This window comes from Amphiura filiformis, chromosome 5 (assembly GCF_039555335.1).
Source record: "Amphiura filiformis chromosome 5, Afil_fr2py, whole genome shotgun sequence".
NCBI classification, from domain to species: Eukaryota; Metazoa; Echinodermata; class Ophiuroidea; order Amphilepidida; family Amphiuridae; genus Amphiura; species Amphiura filiformis.
The window spans coordinates 78,006,167-78,019,045 of NC_092632.1; the positions used below are offsets into that span (position 1 = coordinate 78,006,167).

A 12,879-nucleotide genomic window follows, 5' to 3' on the forward strand; every position below is an offset into this window, starting at 1 on the left:
GCGTTTCTAATTTTACTCCGCCAAAGACAACCAATTTACCTTGTGAAAGCGGGAGTTGGTAAACTTACGCTGACCGGACGTGCAACCCGTGATATATTATAGTTCCTCAAATGAAAAGACTGGGATCTCATCAGAATAATGCACACTTTGATTGATTACAGTAACTTGTAAGTTTCATGAGAAGATGTCACAAATGTGTGCACAGTATTTTAGAAATGATTGAAAAAAGGTCAATGCTGTAGCTATAAGTAAGCTAAATTTGCATCTTCAAATGTCTACGGCCATACCACGTTGAATACACCGGTTCTCGTCCGATCACCGAAGTTAAGCAACGTCGGGCCCGGTTAGTACTTGGATGGGAGACCGCCTGGGAATGGCGTATGACCCCCCCAAGGACCTATTGCTCAACACGATCACCGGAAGTCCTGGGCCCGATCACCGGAAGTCAACTGCCACGCCCACTAAATAAAAATTCCGTTAAAAAGGCAATGGGCGTACCTTAGAAAAGTGCCCATGATTTAGATTATTGTAAATGTTTGACATAATTTATTGGGAATAATAGTAGGAATGAGTGAACTGGGATATTTTACGATTTGTGGATTGCAAACCACGCCCCTGTTTGTAAATATCTGCACATTTGATATTGGATCCCCCATCTCAAAATGTGGAGGGGATATGTCGCCCTCCCGGGGGATTGATGCTCATGCTTGTCATTAATAATACCACAAATAAATCGGATATACTTCACGATCAAGGACTTTCATCACTCGGCCAGCAACTGTATTATTATCAATATCATAACTTCACATTTATCTTGACAGTTTATTTGGAAAGTAGCGCTGATACCAAACAGTTACGAAATTTATTTAAAACATTCCAAAATTATGGATTAAACTTTTTTGTTAGGGCCTACAACTTTAAAGGCCTATTTAGCTGGTACCGACTCCATTCACGCACGACATGTTTTGAAAACACAAATTAAGAAGACAATTCAACACTAAAGTAAACGTATTTACATCTTTTTATTTACATAATTACATATTTACATATTTTTATTTACATAATTACATATTTACATCTTTTTATTTACATAATTACATAATTACATATTTAAAATACACAATTTACATAATTACATTGTTCATTAGTATTAATGACCTCATTAACATTGATTTTACTTCTAATAGCATATTAATATTTCTGTTGCCTCTTTGTATTCATGTCATTAATATGCATCTCTTAATAAACATTCCTGTAACCTCATTAATATACACAAGTACATTAATATTCACAGATATGTAGAATTACAGAATTAGAATTACATGAATATTAATGAGGTCATGATTACCAATGTGGTCATTAATAGTCACGTGCCCTCATTAGTATTCATGATCTCATTAATATTGCTGTTACCTAATTAAAATCCAAATCATTAATATTCATCAATTAATAAACATTCCTGTAACCTCATTAATATACACAAGTACATTAATATTCAACAGAGATATAGAAATTACATGAATATTATATTAATGAGGTAATGTAGACCAATGAGGTCATTAATAGTCATGTGACCTCATTAGTATTCATGATCTCATTAATATTGCTGTTACCTAATTAAAATCCAAGTCATTAATATTTATCAATTAATAAACATCCCTGTTACCTCATTAATATACACAAGTACATTAATATTCAACAGATATGTAAACATTACATAAATATTAATGAGGTCATGAATAACAATGAGGTCATGAATACCAATGAGGTCATTAATAGTCATATGACCTCATTAGTATTCATGATCTCATTAATATTGCTGTTACCTAATTAAAATCCAAGTCATTAATATTCATCACTTAATAAACATTCCTGTAACCTCATTAATAAACACAAGCACATTAATATTCAACAGATATGTAGAAATTACATGAATATTAATGAGGTCATGAATACCAATGAGGTTATTTATAGTCATGTGATAGTAATAGAAAATTACATAATTACTGTCTTCAGTAGATAGCAATAATAAGTTACAAGTCATTAATATTCATGAATTAATAAACATTCATGTAACCTCATTAATATACACAAGTACATTAATATTCAACAGATATGTAGAATTACATGAATATTAATGAGGTCAAGAATACCAATGAGGTCATTAATAGTCATGTGACCTCATTAGTATTCATGATCTCATTAATATCTTGCTTGTATTTATTGTGGCATTACTTTTACAGTTACTGGAACTATCTTGTATTCCCCTGTACATGGTGCACATGCAAATCATTAATAAACCGAGAACTAGAGATGGATTTGAACCATCCAATCTCAATGTTGAGATTGCTACCAGAGTCTAGATTTTTGGTGTACTATACATTTGCATGTTATCCATGTTAAATTTTAAAAGAAAATTTCCTGTAACCTCATTAAAAGTACACAAGTACATTAATATTCAACAGATATGTAGAAATTACATGAATATTAATGAGGTCATGAATACCAATGAAGTCATTAATAGTCATGTGACCTCATTAGTACTCATGACCTCATTAATATTGATGTTGCTTTATTAATATTCATGCAATTAATAATCTTGAATGCATTAATAATAATGAATTAATAAACATTCCTGTAATTAATGCAAGGACATTAATATTCATGAGTTACATGTAAAACAATACTATAAAACTGTAAAACCACAGCATTCAGTTGGTATCAAGCATCAAAATGCTTTGCTTGAGTTACCTACGCTCTACTTTTGGAAGCATTTTTCCTCCTCAGCAGCTCCTCATCAACTTCATGCTTGAAGTGCTCGTAATTCGGTGACCGTATTGTAATAGGCCAGAATGTAAATATCTTCTGTGTGCTGCAATCAATCACAAATCAATTGATAATCAATCAAATCAATAATCATCATCAACCACAAAATCAATATTGAATCAAACAATCAATAACAATATCCAATCAATTGATAACAAATTAATAATTAATAATCAATCAATTGATAATGAAATCAATAATCGATCAATCACTGACCAATCAGTCAAACAGATCAATCACCAACCTATCAGACAATCATCAATGAGTCACCAATCAATCACAAATTAATCAATACATCGTTCGCTCATTCTCATCCCACTCCCAGATATATATAGTAACATACGATTCAGCACACCACATATTTATCTTGCTTGTATTTATTGTGGTGTTAATTTTACAGTGACTTGAACTATCTTGTATTCCCCTGTACATGGTGCACATGCAAATCATTAATAAACCGAGAACTAGAGATGGATTTGAACCATCCAATCTCAATGTTGAGATTGCTACCAGAGTCTAGATTTTTGGCATACTATACATTTGCTTGTTATCCATGTTATTTTTAAAAACAATACGGTACATGAATATACCTGATGTGGCTTGACGAAATACAGCATTTCTTTATCACTGTACTGCAAGAAGTCCTTCTTCCCTTTGTGGATGGCTTGGATGATTTGGTCCATGTCATGTTTGTTGTATGCCAGTACATTGATGAACACTCCATACTTGGCAGTGACGGCTTTATCCCACCAGTGGAACCAGTGCCAAATGTCAAGTCTGATGACCATACCATCACCAATCCAGTCTTGGAAGATGGATTCTAGCCATGAGGTCCCACCATCCCTAAAACAAATGGAAACAGAATTGAACAGAATTAATAACCAGTTCCACCTTATCCCATATAAATCTATATAGTGAAAATAAGCACACTTCATAGATTTGTTGGCCAAAGTGATTATTTGATCCACGATACAAAAATGTAATCACTTTTTTATTAATATTGATAACAATACATGGGTAATTTCAAACCTTTGATAATTATGTAATTCTGCCTCAGTACCACGCAGTGTATTTTTATACAGGGATCTGTCATACCTTTTCAAGGTACACTATAAAAATTAGACTGAGCGCAGTCTTAATATGATGTCAATGAGGTGGCGTCAGTACGATGCACTGGGCACAAGACTAGACTATTTGTTTACATCCTATTTTTGAACCATCAAATATGTTTATTATTCTTGATATTAAGGGTACTACACCTAGAGAAATTTTGTCTATTTTTGCATTTTTCTTAAAACTAATCATGTTGTTATGTATATTAGCTCAAGGTATCAATTGTCATTGATTCCTTGCCCCAATAATAATAACTTTTGTTCATTGTGTTATTATTTTTGAGAAAAAAAAAATAGTCAAAAATTTACCACAGGGGTGTAGTACCCCCTTAAAAACATGTATAACAATGTTCTTATATGGCTACATGAGTGTATGATTTATGATACTGTTCTGTGTGATATTATAGGCCTACATATGGTCGAATCCAACCAAAAGTGTTCACGGGTCAAAAATAAAAGTCCGAAATAAAAATGTCTCCACAATTTTTTCCTTTTGCCCATTGATTGATGACATATTGTCCTTATAGGAACCAAAAGTGCCATTACTAATCTTGAAAAATAAATCCATCGTGTGATAGTAAATGTGATATCAAAACCCAATGTTACCTACGAATACCACTAGTGATGCTTTCACTATCGCAATACTAATCAACCTAAAACAAATGGAATATTCCCATCAACGCAGTGTAATAATAGACCACAGGGTGTCAGGAAAATGCTAGCTCAACCAGAAAATATTTGTTTTTATTTTTATAACGCGATCAATATGATCTTAGTCAATTTATGCTAGTTTATTTTTGAAAATGAAGTTTAGGTCAGTTTCTGTATTTTAGTATGAATCAATTTACACATTGTATAAAACTAGTAGGATATATGTTTTCAAGAATATTAGGAATTATACGCATAGGCTACACCTAACGCTTTATACAATGAAAAGGTGAAGAAACCCGGTATTCGTAGGTAACATGAGCGATTTAACAATATCTATATTGAGTTTAGAGGTTTAAACTTTGCTATTATGGTAATGAATTAATAAAATGGTAGTTTTAGATCTCTTTCAGATGGTACGTCCAAATGAATAAATGCTATTACCTTAGATCAAAAAATGTTGATGCTTTTAGCAAGATTTTGACCACTTCATTTTGATATACAAGTAGTTAATCAGCAATTTTACATAAAAAATAATTGTTGAATGAATCCGTATATGGGTAATAATAGTGTCCTGGGGTACCGCTTAAAGTTTTTGACAATTAATTTCCATTGGTAGTGACACTTCATTACACACGTCATGTATTATGCTGTATTCGTAAGTAACATTTCAGTATTTGTAGGTAAGAATTAGACTTTTGGTGGATATCGCAATCAAAACTTCATTTTATAAAGCACTTTGAATGTATTATTTTCTGTATGTCCGTTTATTGATACTTTAGACCCTATCATGTATTAATAAAATCGGTTCACAGCCGGTTGAAAGAGGATTGAAGTAAGAAACAAAGGCACTAAAGTGACTTTAATTTGCTTAATTGCACACAAACGCTTAAAACCGTTATTGCAGACTTGTGAAGTCCATCTTGGAGTCAGTTACGTCTTGTGGCCTTTCGTTTGAGGGCAACTACAATTAGCTTTATACCAGGGTCCATCACTGTGTTGTCTTGATCATGAGACAATGAGAACAGTCGTTTTTCCATGGTATTCGTAGGTAACCTTAGCAAAAACGTCAAAAGTTACCTTCGAATAAATCAATTTGGACACAAATAACTCAGAAACCAGAAGGTCGGTAAACATTTAAAATGAAGCACACATGACAGTTGACAAATACAAAGTATTTATCCCTTCTAATCTTCTTTGAATCTGATTTTTCTTTCAAATGAGCAGTCTATTTCAGTACATATTTTTCAACAATTAAGCCGTATTCACTTTTTGCATGGTGGGCATGTATGTGAATCAAACTTTCATTGACATATGATTTGATAGCAAACATAAGGCCTTCGTTATGTACCAATATGGGCAGTGGCATGAATGGCGGTGTTTCACAATACTTTCATGATTCAAATTGTATTCGTAGGTAACATTCGGTTACAAAAATTTATAATACTTGCTTTTATTATTGACATCAGAAATATTTAAACGCAGGCTATTGAAACTTGGTAGAAATAAAGAGTGTATTACCCTGCACCTATTGCTTAACTATTGTTTACTATTCTCTCACTTTGTGGAAATGACACAGCTTTTAACATGTATTCGGAGGTAATGCATATTTTTACCAAACCTACCTTTGTGCCATTTAGAATTTCTAACAATAATAATAAAGATGTCCGAATGCAATGCATTTCAGTATTGGACATATCAAAGCTTGTATCAATTGCGCATTTATTAGTGATTTCCATTTTTAAAGACATATCTAGTGCTACAAAAATTGATTCGTAGGTAATGTAAAAAAATACCAGTCAAAAAAATTATCACAAAAAAATTCATAATTATGTACAAATATGTGAAAAAATTGAACAGGCAATCTTTGAATACACACCTTTCAGGAAATCAATTTAGATTCAATCCAATGACTTATTTTCATAACTGATTTAGATGTTTTTTAAAATACTTTAAGAAATATTTTGAAAAAATGGGTAAAAATAGCATGTTTTGGGGTCTCTGTGTCTAAGTTTTTTTACAGAAGGGGTCTTATTATATATGAAGATTGTGACCCGGATGATCAAGCGAATAAACACAATAAAAAAGCGAATGCCAATTGATTAATACTTTTAAGTTATGGCCCTGAACATGCCGTGTACACTTTTGTTGGATTCGACCATATAGTGGAAATTTCATCTCAATGAACACAGCTGCTAAAAGCATGACAATTGTCTGTGTACACGGTGTGATGAACGCCCAAGTGTGAGTGGTGGCACCAGGAATATATTCGGGGGCATGGGGAAGTGAATTTCAGGGGTAAAATTCAAAAATTGTGCAAAATTACCACAAAAAGTGGAAATTTACATTTTTGGGGATGTCCCTTGCCCCCCCCCCCCCGTAAAGCGCCGCCACTGCCATGTGTGCCTAACATGGGAGAGCATTTAACCGTGCCACATGTTTTTTTGTTTTCATAATTTGAAAGATTGCGTACAGCAGTTGACATTGACAGCTGTATTCATTAAAATAAAAATTTTAGTATTGCAAGTTGCGCTAGCCTATCCAGTACGTGGCAGTTCGGGTAAGTTCAGCGACTAAATACGATTTATGTATTCACCCTGTTCCCATGTGCAGAGTGCATCACACACAATGAATGGAAAGACCCTGTTCAACAAACTCGATACCGGTACCGTATAAAACTTGCAGGCTATAATGATGAGTTACGTATACACACTCGACTCGGTTTTCTTTCAGTTCCGTATACAATCCTATCTAAATACACACACACGCCTGGTTCCAGTAGTACTATCAAGACACAAGATGATGAGTATGATCAGCATCAAGTACAGTACAGATCAGATACACACACTATTTATAAGCTTCCCTAATTAACATTTTCTAACTCACTGAGGCGTTTCAGTAGTCAGCACACATCGTGCCGATTGAAACATGGGGCGTAGTGTAGTATCAACAGCAGTACAGACTCACTACACTACCATAGTACCATGACTACAGAATTTAAGCTTACCTAAATTTACGTTTTTTCACTCACTCAGGGGTTTCAGCGTACACCGTGCATGAACATAGTTCTGCTAATGGATCCCGATGTCTTTCTGTCCATTCTCCATTTTTATTCGTGCTCTTATTTACTTCAAATTACTGTATTTCTGTGTCTTCGAGTGAATAAATTGTTTTCGCGACTATCAAAACAGCTGATCGACCTTTGACCATTATCATGAAGGAAGGTCACAAAGGTCACTCGTCCTCAACATTGGTCGGTGATTGGTCTGTTGAGCAAAGGGCTTGCTCAACAGAGCTCAGTGATTGGTCCGTTGAGGAAACCGGCTGCTCAACAGGGCTCAATGATTGGTGGGTTGAGTGCCCGATTAGATCCTTGGATGGACCGGGTGCTGTAGACTTTTGCATTCTGATCCTTCTTTTTTTATTTTTACTCCTGATCGTGTTTGTGTCCTCTATCTGATGTGATGATTTTTTTTCTATGTACAGAGCGGCTTTGTTCAAAATAGGATTTTTTTTTCTCAATTTCTGGAGCACCCGGCCCCGGCATGATAACTTAAAATTAATGGCTACCAGATCACAATGCGCCACCACACAACACCAACATTGAGTCGATCGTGGTCAGCTGCTGGATGGGACCAACACCTTTTTGTATAAAAATGGGCCTTTAATGATAACGGACCCAAAAATACCAGATGGGCTGGTGGTGCCTAGCTATCGTTTTGCAATTGCCAAAAATAACCCGCTATAATCCAACTGAAACTTACTATTTTTATGGAGTAGACCTACGGCGTGGTAAAATACTTGCAAATAGGCGTTTAGCATCTCAGGCATCTTCAAGTAGAAATTTCTCCTTTCCACATTATTATAGACACATTTCCTTTTGGTAAAAAAATACAGACGTAATTAGATGAGCGCGAAATATCAGTAGGCCTTTAGCTGCAGCTGAACGGGACAGAGCATCTTCAAAACACGTGTTGACAAACTGCTGTCCACGATTGTTGTGATTGTTGTCATGCGACAATAACTATTGTAATGCGTATAATGTGCGTAATGCGTACGCGTAAACTGAAGTCATTGTTTCACCTTCACCCGCATATGTCCGCGCCCTGACGCCGACGCGCTTGATATTGGCTCGTGCGTGTCAACATGGTCAATGCGATTCAGGTACAAAATAAATCAAACATGTCTCATCTGATGTGTTATGTGCTTCTGAAAATGCAAAATGACGCGTTTGTTTGTTTGTTTGTTTGTTTGTTTGTTTGTCAAGGGATAGGCCTACATGTTGGTTTTATGTGTCGCAAAATGATTTATTTATTTACTTTTTTTTTTTCGTTTCGAGCTCTTTAGCTGTTTCCCTACTGTTTCGTCTGGTAGGCCTATATCAATTCAATATTTTCTATCTACTGCATTTTATTTTCCATTTTTATGTAGTAAATGGTTCATTTTAAAACAAGTCTATTTTTAATATCAAATAACATATTTCATTAAAAAACACAGATCTAAACAGAAGACGTAAGGGGGGCTGTCATTTTCTTCGGAAGAGGGGTCCCAAATTTACAAAAAGTCGGCATCAATAAAATTGCGACCCCCTATCGGCAACAAAAATTTTATAACCCCACACCCCCTACCAACGATATACAATTTTACTAGTGACACCCCCCCATTTTTATTTCCAAACATTTATGACCCCCAGTATATTTGGGACCCTTGCGGTATTGGCTTTCCCGTAATTCAAATGTAAAATGAAGGTGCAATAAAACAACGTTTTCGATAATTCAATTTTTTTTTCTAGTAGCCTACTCTAGTCTTTTAGGCCAGGCTTTTAGGCCTATTTATTTCATCTGATTGTCCATACTTGTGAGATCTGCAAGTGAATTTCGATTTTATCCCATATAAATGTTTAGTTTGCTATCTACTGAAGATAGCTCGAACCAAAGTGGTAAATCGAAGGAATGCGTTTCTAATTTTACTCCGCCAAAGACAACCAATTTACCTTGTGAAAGCGGGAGTTGGTAAACTTACGCTGACCGGACGTGCAACCCGTGATATATTATAGTTCCTCAAATGAAAAGACTGGGATCTCATCAGAATAATGCACACTTTGATTGATTACAGTAACTTGTAAGTTTCATGAGAAGATGTCACAAATGTGTGCACAGTATTTTAGAAATGATTGAAAAAAGGTCAATGCTGTAGCTATAAGTAAGCTAAATTTGCATCTTCAAATGTCTACGGCCATACCACGTTGAATACACCGGTTCTCGTCCGATCACCGAAGTTAAGCAACGTCGGGCCCGGTTAGTACTTGGATGGGAGACCGCCTGGGAATACCGGGTGCTGTAGACTTTTGCATTCTGATCCTTCTTTTTTATTTTTACTCCTGATCGTGTTTGTGTCCTCTATCTGATGTGATGATTTTTTTCTATGTACAGAGCGGCTTTGTTCAAAATAGGATTTTTTTTTCTCAATTTCTGGAGCACCCGGCCCCGGCATGATAACTTAAAATTAATGGCTACCAGATCACAATGCGCCACCACACAACACCAACATTGAGTCGATCGTGGTCAGCTGCTGGATGGGAGACCAACACCTTTTTGTATAAAAATGGGCCTTTAATGATAACGGACCCAAAAATACCAGATGGGCTGGTGGTGCCTAGCTATCGTTTTGCAATTGCCAAAAATAACCCGCTATAATCCAACTGAAACTTACTATTTTTATGGAGTAGACCTACGGCGTGGTAAAATACTTGCAAATAGGCGTTTAGCATCTCAGGCATCTTCAAGTAGAAATTTATCCTTTCCACATTATTATAGACACATTTCCTTTTGGTAAAAAAATACAGACGTAATTAGATGAGCGCGAAATATCAGTAGGCCTTTAGCTGCAGCTGAACGGGACAGAGCATCTTCAAAACACGTGTTGACAAACTGCTGTCCACGATTGTTGTGATTGTTGTCATGCGACAATAACTATTGTAATGCGTATAATGTGCGTAATGCGTACGCGTAAACTGAAGTCATTGTTTCACCTTCACCCGCATATGTCCGCGCCCTGACGCCGACGCGCTTGATATTGGCTCGTGCGTGTCAACATGGTCAATGCGATTCAGGTACAAAATAAATCAAACATGTCTCATCTGATGTGTTATGTGCTTCTGAAAATGCAAAATGACGCGTTTGTTTGTTTGTTTGTTTGTTTGTTTGTTTGTTTGTCAAGGGATAGGCCTACATGTTGGTTTTATGTGTCGCAAAATGATTTATTTATTTACTTTTTTTCGTTTCGAGCTCTTTAGCTGTTTCCCTACTGTTTCGTCTGGTAGGCCTATATCAATTCAATATTTTCTATCTACTGCATTTTATTTTCCATTTTTATGTAGTAAATGGTTCATTTTAAAACAAGTCTATTTTTAATATCAAATAACATATTTCATTTAAAAACACAGATCTAAACAGAAGACGTAAGGGGGGGCTGTCATTTTCTTCGGAAGAGGGGTCCCAAATTTACAAAAAGTCGGCATCAATAAAATTGCGACCCCCTATCGGCAACAAAAATTTTATAACCCCCTACCAACGATATACAATTTTACTAGTGACCCCCCCATTTTTATTTCCAAACATTTATGACCCCCAGTATATTTGGGACCCTTGCGGTATTGGCTTTCCCGTAATTCAAATGTAAAATGAAGGTGCAATAAAACAACGTTTTCGATAATTCAATTTTTTTTTTTCTAGTAGCCTACTCTAGTCTTTTAGGCCAGGCTTTTAGGCCTATTTATTTCATCTGATTGTCCATACTTGTGAGATCTGCAAGTGAATTTCGATTTTATCCCATATAAATGTTTAGTTTGCTATCTACTGAAGATAGCTCGAACCAAAGTGGTAAATCGAAGGAATGCGTTTCTAATTTTACTCCGCCAAAGACAACCAATTTACCTTGTGAAAGCGGGAGTTGGTAAACTTACGCTGACCGGACGTGCAACCCGTGATATATTATAGTTCCTCAAATGAAAAGACTGGGATCTCATCAGAATAATGCACACTTTGATTGATTACAGTAACTTGTAAGTTTCATGAGAAGATGTCACAAATGTGTGCACAGTATTTTAGAAATGATTGAAAAAAAGGTCAATGCTGTAGCTATAAGTAAGCTAAATTTGCATCTTCAAATGTCTACGGCCATACCACGTTGAATACACCGGTTCTCGTCCGATCACCGAAGTTAAGCAACGTCGGGCCCGGTTAGTACTTGGATGGGAGACCGCCTGGGAATACCGGGTGCTGTAGACTTTTGCATTCTGATCCTTCTTTTTTATTTTTACTCCTGATCGTGTTTGTGTCCTCTATCTGATGTGATGATTTTTTTCTATGTACAGAGCGGCTTTGTTCAAAATAGGATTTTTTTTTTTTTTTTCTGGAGCACCCGGCCCCGGCATGATAACTTAAAATTAATGGCTACCAGATCACAATGCGCCACCACACAACACCAACATTGAGTCGATCGTGGTCAGCTGCTGGATGGGAGACCAACACCTTTTTGTATAAAAATGGGCCTTTAATGATAACGGACCCAAAAATACCAGATGGGCTGGTGGTGCCTAGCTATCGTTTTGCAATTGCCAAAAATAACCCGCTATAATCCAACTGAAACTTACTATTTTTATGGAGTAGACCTACGGCGTGGTAAAATACTTGCAAATAGGCGTTTAGCATCTCAGGCATCTTCAAGTAGAAATTTATCCTTTCCACATTATTATAGACACATTTCCTTTTGGTAAAAAAATACAGACGTAATTAGATGAGCGCGAAATATCAGTAGGCCTTTAGCTGCAGCTGAACGGGACAGAGCATCTTCAAAACACGTGTTGACAAACTGCTGTCCACGATTGTTGTGATTGTTGTCATGCGACAATAACTATTGTAATGCGTATAATGTGCGTAATGCGTACGCGTAAACTGAAGTCATTGTTTCACCTTCACCCGCATATGTCCGCGCCCTGACGCCGACGCGCTTGATATTGGCTCGTGCGTGTCAACATGGTCAATGCGATTCAGGTACAAAATAAATCAAACATGTCTCATCTGATGTGTTATGTGCTTCTGAAAATGCAAAATGACGCGTTTTGTTTGTTTGTTTGTTTGTTTGTTTGTTTGTTAAGGGGATAGGCCTACATGTTGGTTTTATGTGTCGCAAAATGATTTATTTATTTACTTTTTTTTTTTTTTCGAGCTCTTTAGCTGTTTCCCTACTGTTTCGTCTGGTAGGCCTATATCAATTCAATATTTTCTATCTA

At 35.9% G+C, this 12,879-nt stretch overlaps 2 non-coding genes and 1 pseudogene across 2 annotated transcripts; all 3 read left to right on the plus strand.

The window, feature by feature from the left end:
* Positions 1-273: 273 nt before the first annotated feature.
* On the plus strand, positions 274-386 carry LOC140153829 (5S ribosomal RNA; annotated as a pseudogene).
* A 9,427-nt stretch (positions 387-9,813) lies between these two features.
* Positions 9,814-9,932, plus strand: LOC140153804 (5S ribosomal RNA). Its single transcript, XR_011859151.1, has one exon. It is a non-coding gene; the product is annotated as a 5S ribosomal RNA (ribosomal RNA).
* Positions 9,933-11,756: 1,824 nt separating this feature from the next.
* Positions 11,757-11,875, plus strand: LOC140153805 (5S ribosomal RNA). The gene has a single exon (XR_011859152.1). It is a non-coding gene; the product is annotated as a 5S ribosomal RNA (ribosomal RNA).
* The last annotated feature ends 1,004 nt before the right edge of the window (positions 11,876-12,879 follow it).